The sequence below is a fragment of the Equus asinus genome, chromosome 9 (genome assembly GCF_041296235.1).
Source record: "Equus asinus isolate D_3611 breed Donkey chromosome 9, EquAss-T2T_v2, whole genome shotgun sequence".
NCBI lineage: Eukaryota > Metazoa > Chordata > Mammalia > Perissodactyla > Equidae > Equus > Equus asinus.
Window position 1 is genome coordinate 47,304,309 of NC_091798.1, and position 12,066 is coordinate 47,316,374.

General features: G+C 38.3%; 1 protein-coding gene across 1 annotated transcript in view; it reads right to left on the bottom strand.

The window, feature by feature from the left end:
* Positions 1-321: 321 nt before the first annotated feature.
* LYRM7 (LYR motif containing 7) overlaps positions 322-12,066 on the bottom strand; it is a 52,908-nt gene continuing 41,163 nt past the window's right edge. The window contains exon 7 of the transcript XR_011505847.1: positions 322-923. The gene's annotated coding sequence lies outside the window, so the exon portion shown is untranslated. The remainder of the gene's footprint in view (positions 924-12,066) is intronic.

The window sequence follows — 12,066 nt, forward strand, 5'->3', positions numbered from 1 at the left end:
TTTCAATACCAATATTTAACAATTAATAAAGTATTAAACTTACATAATTCACCTATGGAAAAGAGCTGATTGGAAGTAGGAAAAAAGAGGGCTGCAAATAGAGGGAAAAAATGAGAAATAAGAATTCATTTTTGTAAGTAAGTAGAAATATTTTCCTCTTTACTTTAGAAATTGTTTGTAGAGAAGAAAAAATGAAACAAAGAAGTCAGAGGATATTCTGTTAGGCGTGAAGCTTCTTCATCCTGTAATAGAAGTAGTCCATGAAAGCTTCATCCTCCAGAAAAAGAGATCGGGTATTCTGGGGTAGCTCTTTTTTCTTTTCCCACTGATAGTGTGCTCACACAAGAGAATATTACATTGTACACTCTGAAGGCAGGGTTACATTTCTCATTTCTTTTGTATTTTGCACAGTATCTAGTGCTGTGCTTTGCGTAATGGAGGCTGTTAATAAATATTGATTTGACTGGGCGTGATGGTTAATTTCACGTGTCAACTTTACTAGGCTAAAGGATGCCCAGATAGCCTATAAAACATTATTTCTGGGTGTGTCTCTGACACACGCCAGAGAGATTAGCATTTGAATCAGTAGACTGAGTGAAGAAGATCTCCCTTACTAATGTGGGTGGGCATCATCCAATCCATTGAGGGCCTGAACAGAACAAAAAGGTGGAGGAAGGGTGAATTTGCTCTCTCTGTTTGAGGTGAGACATCTATCTTTTCCTGCCCTAGGACATTGGTGCCTCTGGTCCTCCTTGGGTTTTCAGACTCTGACCAGGACTGACACCATGGGGCTCCCTCACCTCCACCCCATTCTCAGGCCTTCAGACTGGGTCTGAGTTACATCAGCAGCTTTCCTGGTTCTCCAGCTTGGGGATGGCAGACCATGGGACTTCTTGGCCTCCATAACTGGCGTGAGCCAATTCCTGTAATAAACATAAATATTTTTATATATTGGTTCTGTTTCTCTGGAGAACTCTAATACACTCAGTGACAGAAGAAATGAGCGGAACATTCAGTCTCAGGTGAGGTACTCCTGGAAACATTTCAGCCTAGGAGACACACAAACAAGCATGTATAACTTGGAGAATAGAGGCAAATATACGCAGGTACCAATAACGTAGAACTGTGCTCTAGTAATCAGGCCACAGCACACGTTTCATGAAAATACCACTTAGCGAATGGCTCATCCTGAGCAAAATTCCAGTAATAGTTCTGCCCTGATTTGCTTTGTGATCTTAAACGATTTATTATCTCCTGTCCTTCTACTTCATTTTCTACACCTATAGTAGGAATTCTATCAAGGTGCCATAAGGTCTTATCAGGTAAATGTGATGTTGCAGATGGAAGTAAGTGTTATATGCTGCTTGTTTGGAAATATTTTCTGAGAAAAAAGTCAAAAGTATTTTTAAAACAGGGTTATTCCTAAAACAAATGACCTAAGTAAATGCAAGTGTATAACCAGAGCGTTATGTGCTGACAGCTTACATTTATAGAAATTCAATACTTCTAAGTAACTCCTGTATCAACCACTACTCAGTCATATTGAAATAAAATATAGAGGAATTAGAGTGATCATAAGCAGAAATAATCAAATCTTATTCCAATAGATACCTACATTACAGTTGCTGTGGCAACCCACAACTTTTCTTTTCCTGAATTCTGTGTGCCACAACATGATGTTTTGCAAATGACATTACAGCAGCCCAAGTTCTGAGTACAATAGTTAATGACCCATCTCACTGAGTCGTATTTTTCAGGCTTACTTGTTCATTATTGTGGAGGGAAGTAATAAAGAGCTACAGTTCCTGGAAAAAATCACCAGACTTTATTTTTAGTGTAAATGGTCAGAATTTTATTACTCTGAAAAGGATATTGAGGTACATTCAGAATAAGCAACAAATGTGGGCTTATACATAAGCTGCTATCAGGGAGTTTCCTTGCGCCAGATTTAGTTAAACAGTAATTGATGATTTTTAAATCTTGAAATAGAACAGGACTGTGGGCTTACAACTTACTGGGAGAATCTACACTCTTATCAATAACAAAAGTGTTTTTTTGTTTTCCAAATATGTGTTGTGTTCAAATCACTATGCCAAGATCACAGGCGCTAACAATCTAACGTAAGTTGCACTTTCTCTTTAAATAAAAATTTTTATTGTAGCATAACATACATATATATGGAAAGGCACACATTGCAAGTGTGTAAGCTCAATGAATTTTCACAAAGTGAACAGTGTGCAATCCCCACTTAGATCAATACATAGAACATTACTAATAACCTCATACTTATTTTCAGTTTGGGCTAATACAAACAGTAATGCTGTGACCATTTTTTGTATATGTCTTTTGGTTGACACAGTTCGATACCTCAGAGTGCAAATGTTGGGTCATAGGACATGCATATGTCCAGCTTCAGTAGATACTGACAGTTTCCAAAGTTGTACCAATTCTCATTCCTATCAGCAATGTATGAAAGTTCTAGATGCTCTACATCCCTGACAACTCTTGGTATTATCTGTCATTTACATTTTAGTCATTCTGGTGGGCATGGAGTGATAATAGTGCCTTGCACTATTTTCCATTTCTATGATGAGTAATCTACTAGTGGAACACCTTTTTCACAGGTTTATTGGCTAATTAGGTATCTGCCTTTGGAGATATCTATTCAAGTCTTATGCCCATTTTTCTATTACATGTCTTTTGTATAATGACTTGGAGGAATTCTTTACGTATTCTGGATACGAATCAGATATATGTATTGCAGATATCTTCTTCTACTCTGTAGCTTGTCTATTCACTTTCTTAATGTGTCTTTGGCAAACAGAGGTTCTTAAGTTTAACGTAGTCCAATTAATTAATTTTTTCCTTTATAGTTAATGCTTTTTTGTGTCCTACTTAAGAAATGTTGCCTACCCCAAAGTCATGAAGATATTCTCCTATGTTTTCCTTTAAAAGGTTTGTTGTTTTCTATGTTTAGATCTACACACTTGGAGTATATTTTTTAGTATGGTGGGAGATATGGCCCAAGATTTTTTTTCGTATTGATATCCTATTTATCCACTACCATTTATTGAAAAGAACATCTTTTCTAAATCATGCTTTTGAGACAAGTTGATATGAGAAGGCACATTTAGAAAACATAAGTCCTTAAAAGCAGAATTGTATATAATTATGTGGCAAATTGGAATGCTCTTGATTGCCAACACAGATAGTATGAGGAAATTAACTTGTTTCTAGATGATGGGTTGGCAAACATTTTAGGTAAAGAATGAGACAGTTAATATTTTAGTCTTTATGGGTCATATCGTTTCTGTCACAACTACTCACTGTTGCTCCAGTGTGCTGCTGTAGCAAGAAAGTAGTCACAGACAACACGTAAACGAACAGGTATGGTTGTATTCCGATTAGACTTTATTTACGAAAACAGCTGAGGGGCTGAATTTGGCCTGATGACCATAGTTTGCCAACTACTGCTCTAGCTTGTCACGAAATTGCCAAATAATTATGCATTTCTCTATTTCTTTCCATCAGTGACTATCCGATAAAGGAACAGAACTTAGAGAGCTCCCTGGCGTGCTCTTGCTCAGGGATTGCTCAAAGGAGCTGATACTGATTCATCTTTAAGCGACCTTAGCTCTTTCCTGAGTATCTATGGCAAGACCGAGTGAAACAATATCAACTTCTCCAGTGCATCATCCCCAGTCAGTCATGTAGTGAGAGTCTCCAGAACAGTCCGGAAGGATTAATGTGGTATAAAGTTCCCTGAGATGACAAGGACTGGTCTTGAAGGAACTGATTGGATCATCCTCCCAGTCAGGTCATTTCATTGGCACCTTTGAAGTTTGCACCTAGGACTGGAAACACTGCTGGGTCTCCTGCTCTAGTGCAGATGAGCTGTGCCCTCTACTTAAAAAAGGAGACTGAATCCTCACCCTAGGTCAGTGGGCTGTTTCTGTCAATCACTTCACAAATTCTTATGACACTCCTTATAACTCCTGGTTATAGAATATGACCTTCATCATAAGTGAATATCAGAAATTAGTCTAGGGGGCTGGCCCCGTGGCTGAGTGGTTAAGTTAGCGTGCTCTGCTGCAGCAGCCCAGGGTTCGGATCCCGGGCGCGGACATGGCACTGTTTGTCAGGTCACGTTGAGGTGGCGTCCCATATGCCACAACTAGAAGGACCTGCAACTAAGATATACAACTATGTACCAGGGGGGATTTGGGGAGATGAAGCAGAAAAAAAAAAAAAAAAAAGAAATTGGTCTAAGCCATACGCCAATCACAAATTGGGAAAAACCATCTGTAGTCCAAGTGGTTTAAATACTCAACATTTCTGGGGCCAGCCTGGTGGCATAATGGTTAGGTTTGTATGCTCCACTGTAGCAGCCTGGGGTTCACAGGTTTGGATCCTGGACGCAGACTTACACTGCTCGTCAAGCCATGCTGTGGCAGCGTCCCACATACAAAATAGAGCAAGATTGGCTCAGGGACAATCTTCCTCAAGCAAAAAGAGGAGGACTGGCAGCAGACGTTAGCTCAGGGCCACTCTTCCTTACATACACACACACATGCACAATGAAAAAACCACTCAACATTTTCGCCCTCTAAAAATGTTCCTTGCATACTTCCTTTTTTAAAAAATGCTTTTTGGTGAAGGAGATTGGCCCTGAGCTAACATCTATTGCCAATTGTCCTTTTTTTTCCTCCCCAAAGCTCCAGTGCATGGTTGTATATCCTAGTTGTAAGTCCTTCTAGTTCTTCCAAGTGGGATGCCACCGCAGCATGGCTTGATGAGTGGTGTGTTGGTCCACGCCCAGGATCAGAACTGGTGAAACCCGGGCTGCCAAAGCGGAATGGCGAACTTAACCACTATGCCACTGGGCTAGCCCCTGAATACTTCTTGATATGTTATTACTAACACTGTCAGTTTTGTCTGGGTCTAAATAGAAAAATGAAGTTGTCAATGCATTTTCCTGAGAGTTTTAGGCTTCAGCCTCCCTCATTTAATTGTCAAATTTCCATTCACAATTATGTATTTTAACTAACCATTATAATTCCTAAATGACAGTTTAAAGCATCATACACAGATCAGTGAGAAGTGAATCAAATTTTACTTAGGTAGTTGTTTAATCAAATCATGGGATTTTAGAGATAACAGCATCTTGGTTGGACATCTTGGCTGCTGACAAGCATGCTCCTAAATCTTTTCTGGAAACTTCTCCTCCTCCCCCTACTGAGTCCCTCACCTACACACAGTTGTTTGAATCAGAGGTTGCTCCCTTCACAAAATACTGCCAATAAATTCTGTTCTCAGACAGTCTGAAATTGGGACCAAGGATATTTTAGCCTGCATGTGGCTGCTCTCTTGAAAAGAGGAGATGAAACTCAGGAGCTACTGTTTGTAGTTATTTTCCTCATGTGAACTGAAAAACAGTGAGCTGAACTGCAGCAATAGTGAAGAATGAAGCAAGTGCAGAGGTAGGGGTGGCGGGCGCCCCTGGATTGCCTATAGCACTGCAGTCTGTTCCTGAAGCCCAGCTCCAACCCAGTCCGAGTCTGGGAGACACAGATTTACTCCTTAAACCAATTTCCTTTTCTCTCTCTCTCACAACCTAGCTAAAGGTGGTTTCTGTTTCTCACAGCTAAAATATTTCTAACTAATATATCATTTAGTCCACATTTCTCATTGTACAGGAAAAGAAACACAAGTCCAGGGATGATAAATGATTTGCTCAAATACCCCATTTTCAGTGACAGAGCTGTGACTAGAACCCAGTCTCTAGCTCCCTCTTTGGTGAGCTTTTTTCCAGGTGATGCTACGTAGACATTTACTAAATGAATGAATAACCCCGTGCATTAACTCACCTTGAGTCTCAACTTGTAATTAGCTCTTTTCCAATGGGCTTGCTCTCTTCTGTTGGTCTGAATAGGTCACAAACTGTCCTTGGGGAACTTGCTTCCCAGAAGAGAAATACCCAGCTTTAAAGTTCTTCTTTTGCAGCTCAAGCAGTTTGAGCTAATTATGGAAAAACCTTATTTGGTGTAATGTATTCTGCGCACTGCCCAGATGTCCCCTTCAAAAGGAGGCATTCATTTCCCTGGCTCCCGGGAGTGCCTGCTGCTGAAGGTTGACAGCTACTGCTCTTTCTGGGAGCTGGCCCACTGAAGGGAATTGCCTCACCAAAGTTATGCCTCTTCCCTGGGGTCGGCCTGCCCTCAACGACTGTTGGTGCCAGGGAAAAAAGCCTGGTCCCCTTGCCTCAGTTCAGCACAATTCTGAAGGTCATTTCAGCTCCAGGCCTCCAGTGCAGCTGCATCGCACGCAGTCCCACGACTCCCTCTGCCCGATCTTGCTTCCCTCACTCCCTCACAGGGGTTCTTCCTGAGCACACTCCCTCATTCAAACCTCCTGCATGCAAATCTCTATTTCAAAGTCTGTTTCTTGGGGAATCTTATCGAAGACAGTAGCTCTCTCACTCTGTTGCCAGAGTAAAAGATAAGAGGAGGAAAAAAGCTACATAAAGCAGTTTGTGGCAGAAACCTTAAGATCCCCAAAGTTCTCCTGCCTCGCAAACAAAATCTTGTTTTTTCATTCCAGCTTATATTTTTAATGGTGTTAGGTGTAAGTTATTTTATGTTTACTTCTTTAAGAGATTGAAAGCACATCATCTTGTATATTTATCATACTGTACAAACCATGTTCTAATAAATTACTTTTATATTCTTAAAACTCTGTTTAATCTCTATATGGCACTAAATACACTATAATTGCCTACTTCCTTGCTGGTCTTCCCTGCTAGATTGTCTTGTCTTTGAATCTCTAGCACCTATCTTTGAGATTGACCCTGGGCGATTCAGTTAATATTGGCTGAATAAATGGAGAGATTGCATTCAGCTGAAATTAGGAAAAAAAGGTTATAGTAGGAAAAAAAAATCCTAAATTGAAGACCTGAATCACACTTCATTGAATAAGATTTCTTATACTCAGAAGCCTTGAGATATTAACAACGGATTGCCAGAAAGACATTTTAAAAACTTGTTTGTTTCCTAAAAGAATCAGTATCTGGAATTCTGAGTTTGGCGACATGTGGACTAAGCTAATGTAGAACCATTTCCCCCCAAAAATGCTGAGTGAGATTCAATTTTAATTTCCTCTTTTATTTTGAAAAATGTCAAAGCTAAAGAAAAGTCGAAAGTCCGTAAAAAAACAAAAAAACTCTTTCCTTTTTTCCCCCTTTCTCTGAGTATCTTTACAAACTCATGGGTCATTTTATTTTTTATTTAATGTGTTAGTCCATTGTAGTCATTATTATTTTTGATGCACAAGTTGTCCCCAAACTGACCAGCAAGAGTGCCTTCAATCAGGCTCCTGTGTCCTGTTGACATGATCCCATTAGTCTTTCAGCACTTTGCATTCTGGCTCGTATTACATGCCTGGGCTCAGAAGAAAAGAAAGGAAATTCCCATATACAAGAAAGAAAAGAGATCTGGAAGCCAAAGCAGAGTGTAATTGTAGGCGGACACTGAGGTAGCCCTAGAGGCTGTGAGGGGACCCGGAAATAGACCCTAACAGCTAGGAGTTTAGATTTTTCTTACATATCAACAGATGATGAGTCCCTGGACTTGGGTGTAGCAGGGAGTAGAACTGAGATCCATGTTTAAAGCCAGGACCCTTCAAAGGATTCTAAGTACCATGAAAGGGGGCTGAAAAACTATCCACAAGCCAGAAAGAGAGCAAGGTCCAGGGACTCTGTCTAGTTGAGGGAAAAAAAAAAATCACTGGTGAGAGAAGAAAATCACCAAACCATGTGGTGATTCAGGATCAATTTTAAATTATCTGAATGGGGGCCAGCCCGGTGGCGCAGCAGGTGGGTTTGCACGTTCTGCTGCTCAGCGGCCCAGGGTTTGCTGGTTCGGATCCCGGGTGTGGACATGGCAGGGCTTGGCAAAAGCCATGCTGTGGTAGGCGTCCCACATATAAAGAAGAGGAAAATGGGCATGGATGTTAGCTCGGGGCCAGTCTTCCTCAGCAAAAAGAGGAGGATGGGCAGCAGTTAGCTCAGGGCTAATCTTCCTCAAAAAAAAGAAAATATCTGAATGGTATGAAAATTTCCAAGGTACCCTTGGGGTATCTGGCAGAGGCATGCACAAAGTCTCTTTGGAGGCACATTCCTGCAATCCACAACTTCACATGGGATCCTCAGAGAATTAACAATTGTCATTCAAGATCTACACACAATCAAAAATTACAAAACACATGAGAAAAGACTGTGTCATGAACAAAGAAGAGTACTGACAAATTTAGGACACTTGATAAAATAGAATATTCTGAAAGAGATTATAAAACTAGTATCTTTAAATGATGAGAGATACAAAGAACTACAACTAGAGAAAAAAATCACTGTGAAAAAGGAATAGTGTATCTGATATAAAAAACAAATATAAGGCCTAGAAATGAAAAATAAAGTCACTGAAATTAAAAGAGAAATACATGTGGTGAATAAAAAGCAGATTAGACACAGGTGAAGAAAATAGTAGTGAATTAGAGCAGGTACTAAACCAGTGAAATTGAGCAGAGTAACCTGAATGAAGCACAATGAGAGATGCCTGACAGGAAATCCAGGAGGAAAAAAATGGAGAGAATGTTTCTAAGGCAATATTTGAAAATATAACAGATGAGAAATTTCCAGAATTGGTGTATGCCATGAATCCTTAGAAAGAGGAAGTACACCAAGTGTTGAGTAGGATAAATAAAAATAAAATCTCTACCTCGAATTCCAAAGAAAAGACAAAAATCTTAATCATCAAGAAAAGATAGAATAGCCAAAAGGAAGTGCAACTAGCCTGCTAATAGACTTCTCAGCAGTAAAATGAGAGGTTAAAAGACAATGTAACAGTATCTGCGGAGCTAAGGGACATAATGCCGAAGTAGAATTCTGTACCTAACTAAACTAATATTCAGGAGAAAGGATGCAAACAAATATTTTCAGGCAAAGAGATTTACTGAAAGAACTATTAAGAATGTATATGGGGCTGGCCCGGTGGTGCAGTGGTTAAGTGCACATGTTCCTCTTCGGTGGCCTGGGGTTTGCTTGGATCCCAGGTGCGGACATGGCACTGCTTGGCAAGCCATGCTGTGGTAGGCGTCCCACGTATAAAGTAGAGGAAGATGGGCACGGATGTTAGCTCAGGGTTAATCTTCCTCAAAAAAACAAAACAAAACAGAATGTATAGGATATAAATTGTGTATATAGAGAGAGCATATGGGTCTATCTCTGAGCTCTCTCTTCTGGTCAACTGCTAACCATTTTTCAATTCCTTCACCAATACTACACTTAAAACATTACTATGGCTTTGTAATATTTTTTAAGAGCTTTATTGAGTTATAATTGGCATACAGTAAACTATACATATTTAAAATGTACACATGCATTTTGTACATTTTTTTGACATGTGCATACACCACCCATGAAACCATCACCACAATCAAGATAATGACTATATCCATCACCCTCCAAAATTTCCTCATCTACCTTTTTAATCCCTCCCTCCACCTGTCCCCCTGCCCTCATCCCCTGGCAAGCACTGATCTGCTTTCTGTCACTAGGAATTAGTTTGCAGTTTCTAGAATTTTATATAAATGGAATCATAAAATATGTATCTGTTTTCATTTGGTTTCTTTCACTCAGGATAAGTATTTTGAGATTCATCTGTGTTGTTGCATGTAGCAACAGTCCATTTCTTTTTATTCCTGAGAAGTATTCCATTGTATGGATATAACACAATTTGTTTATCCATTCTTCTGTTGATGGGTGTTTGGGTTGTTTCCAGTTTGGGGCCATTACAAATAAAGCTGCTATAAATAAGGCTTTTTTATTAATTGAGATATAATTGATATATAACATTATATTAGTTTCAAGTATACAACATAATGATTCCATATTTGTATATATTGTGAAATGATCATCACAATAAGTCAGGTTAACATCTGTCACCACATACAGTGGTGAATTTTTTTCTTGTGATGAGAACTTTTAAGATTTACTCTCTTAGCAGCTTTCAAATTTATAATACAGAATTATCAACTATAGTTGCCATGCTGTATATTACATCCCCTTGACTTACTTATTTTACAACAGGAAGTTTGTACCTTTTGACCCCCTTCGGCTATTTTGCCCACCCCTCACATCCTTCCTCTGGCAACCACTAATCTGTTCTCTTTTACCATGAGTTCTGGTTTTTTGTTTTCTTTTTAGATTCCGTGTATAAGCAAGATCATATATTATTTTTCTTTCTTTGTCTGACTCATTTCACTAGCATACTGCCCTCAAGGTCCATCTAAGTTGTCACAAATTGCAAGACTCCATTCTTTTTTATGCTGAATAATATTCCTGAATTTTATGCTGAATACTATTTATGCTGAACATAATTTTTTATGCTGAATAATAATATAATATACACACATATATTATACATATACACACACACACCACATTTTCTTTATCTATTCATCCATCAATGGACACTTAGATTGCTTCCATGTCTTGGCTATTGTAAATAATGTTGCAGTGAACATGGGGGTGCATATTATCTTTTCCAGTTAGTGTTTTCATTTCCTTTGGATAAATACCCACAAGTGGAATTGTTGGATCATATGGTAGTTCTATTTTTAATTTTTTGAGGAGCCTCCATACTGTTTTCTTTAGTAGCTGTGCCAATTTACATTCCCACCAACAGTGAACAAGGATTCCCTTTTCTCCATATCCTCACCAACACTTATTTCTTGTGTTTTTGATAATAACCATTCCAACAGGTGTGAGGTGATATCTCGTGGTTTTGATTTGCATTCCCCTGATGATTAGTGATGCTGAAGTCTTTTCATGTACCTATTGGCCATCTGTATGTCTTCTTTGGAAAACGCTCTCTGCTCATTTTTTAAATTGGATTGTTTGGTTTTTTGCTATTGAGTTGTATAAGTTCTTTATATATTTTGGATATTAATCCCTTATCAAACACATGATTTGCAAATATTTCCTCCCATTTTGTAGGTTGCATTTTCATTTTGTTGATGCTTTGCTTTGCTTTGCAATATAAATAGGTCTTTGTATGGATAAACGCTTTCATCTCTCTTAGGTAAATACCTAGGAGTGGAAAGTCTGGATTATACAGGGAGTATGTATAACTTTTTAAAGAATTGCTAAACAGTTTTCCAATGTTGTTCTGCCAGTTTACATTCCTACCAGTAGTGTATGAGTTTCAGTTCTTCCAAATCCTTGCTCACACTTGGTATGATCATTCTAATTTTAGCTATTCTAATAGGTATGTAGAGAATTTCATTGCGATTTTAATTTCCAATGGCTAATAGTGTTGAGCATCTTTTCATGTGTTTTTCACTTGTATATCTTTTTTGATAAAGTGTCCACTCAAATCTTTAAAAATTGAGTTGTTTTCTTCTTATTAAAAGTTCTTTATATATTCTGGATAAAAGTTCTTTATCAGTTTATGATTTGTACCGTAAATATTTTCCCCTGGTCTGTGGCTTGTCTTTTCATTCTCTTGTTACTTTTTGCAGAGCAAGATTTTTTAATTTTGATAAAGTCCAGTTTATTAATTTTTTCTTCTATGTATTGTGCTTCTGGTGTCATAGCTAAGAAATCTTTGCCTAATACAAATTCACAAAGATCTTCTCCTGTTACTTCAAGAAGTTTTATAGTTTTAGGTTTTACATTTAGGTCTATGATCAATTTTGGCTGAATTTTTGTATATAGTGTGAAGTATGGATCAAAGCTCCACTTTTTTGCATATAGATATCCAATTTTACTCTCTTTTGTCATATCTGATTTAGCTATTTATGGATCTTTATTATTCATCATAAATTTTTGAGTAAGTTTTACCAGTTCCTCAAAAAAAATCCCACTGCAATTTTAATAGTGATTACAATGAATTTAGAGATCAGTTTGGGGAGAATCAACATGAGCATACATTTCTTCAATTATTTCACTGAAACTCTTTTGCCAGAAACACTAAAGTCACCTCCGTGTTGCTAAAGCCTCCTGGAATTTTA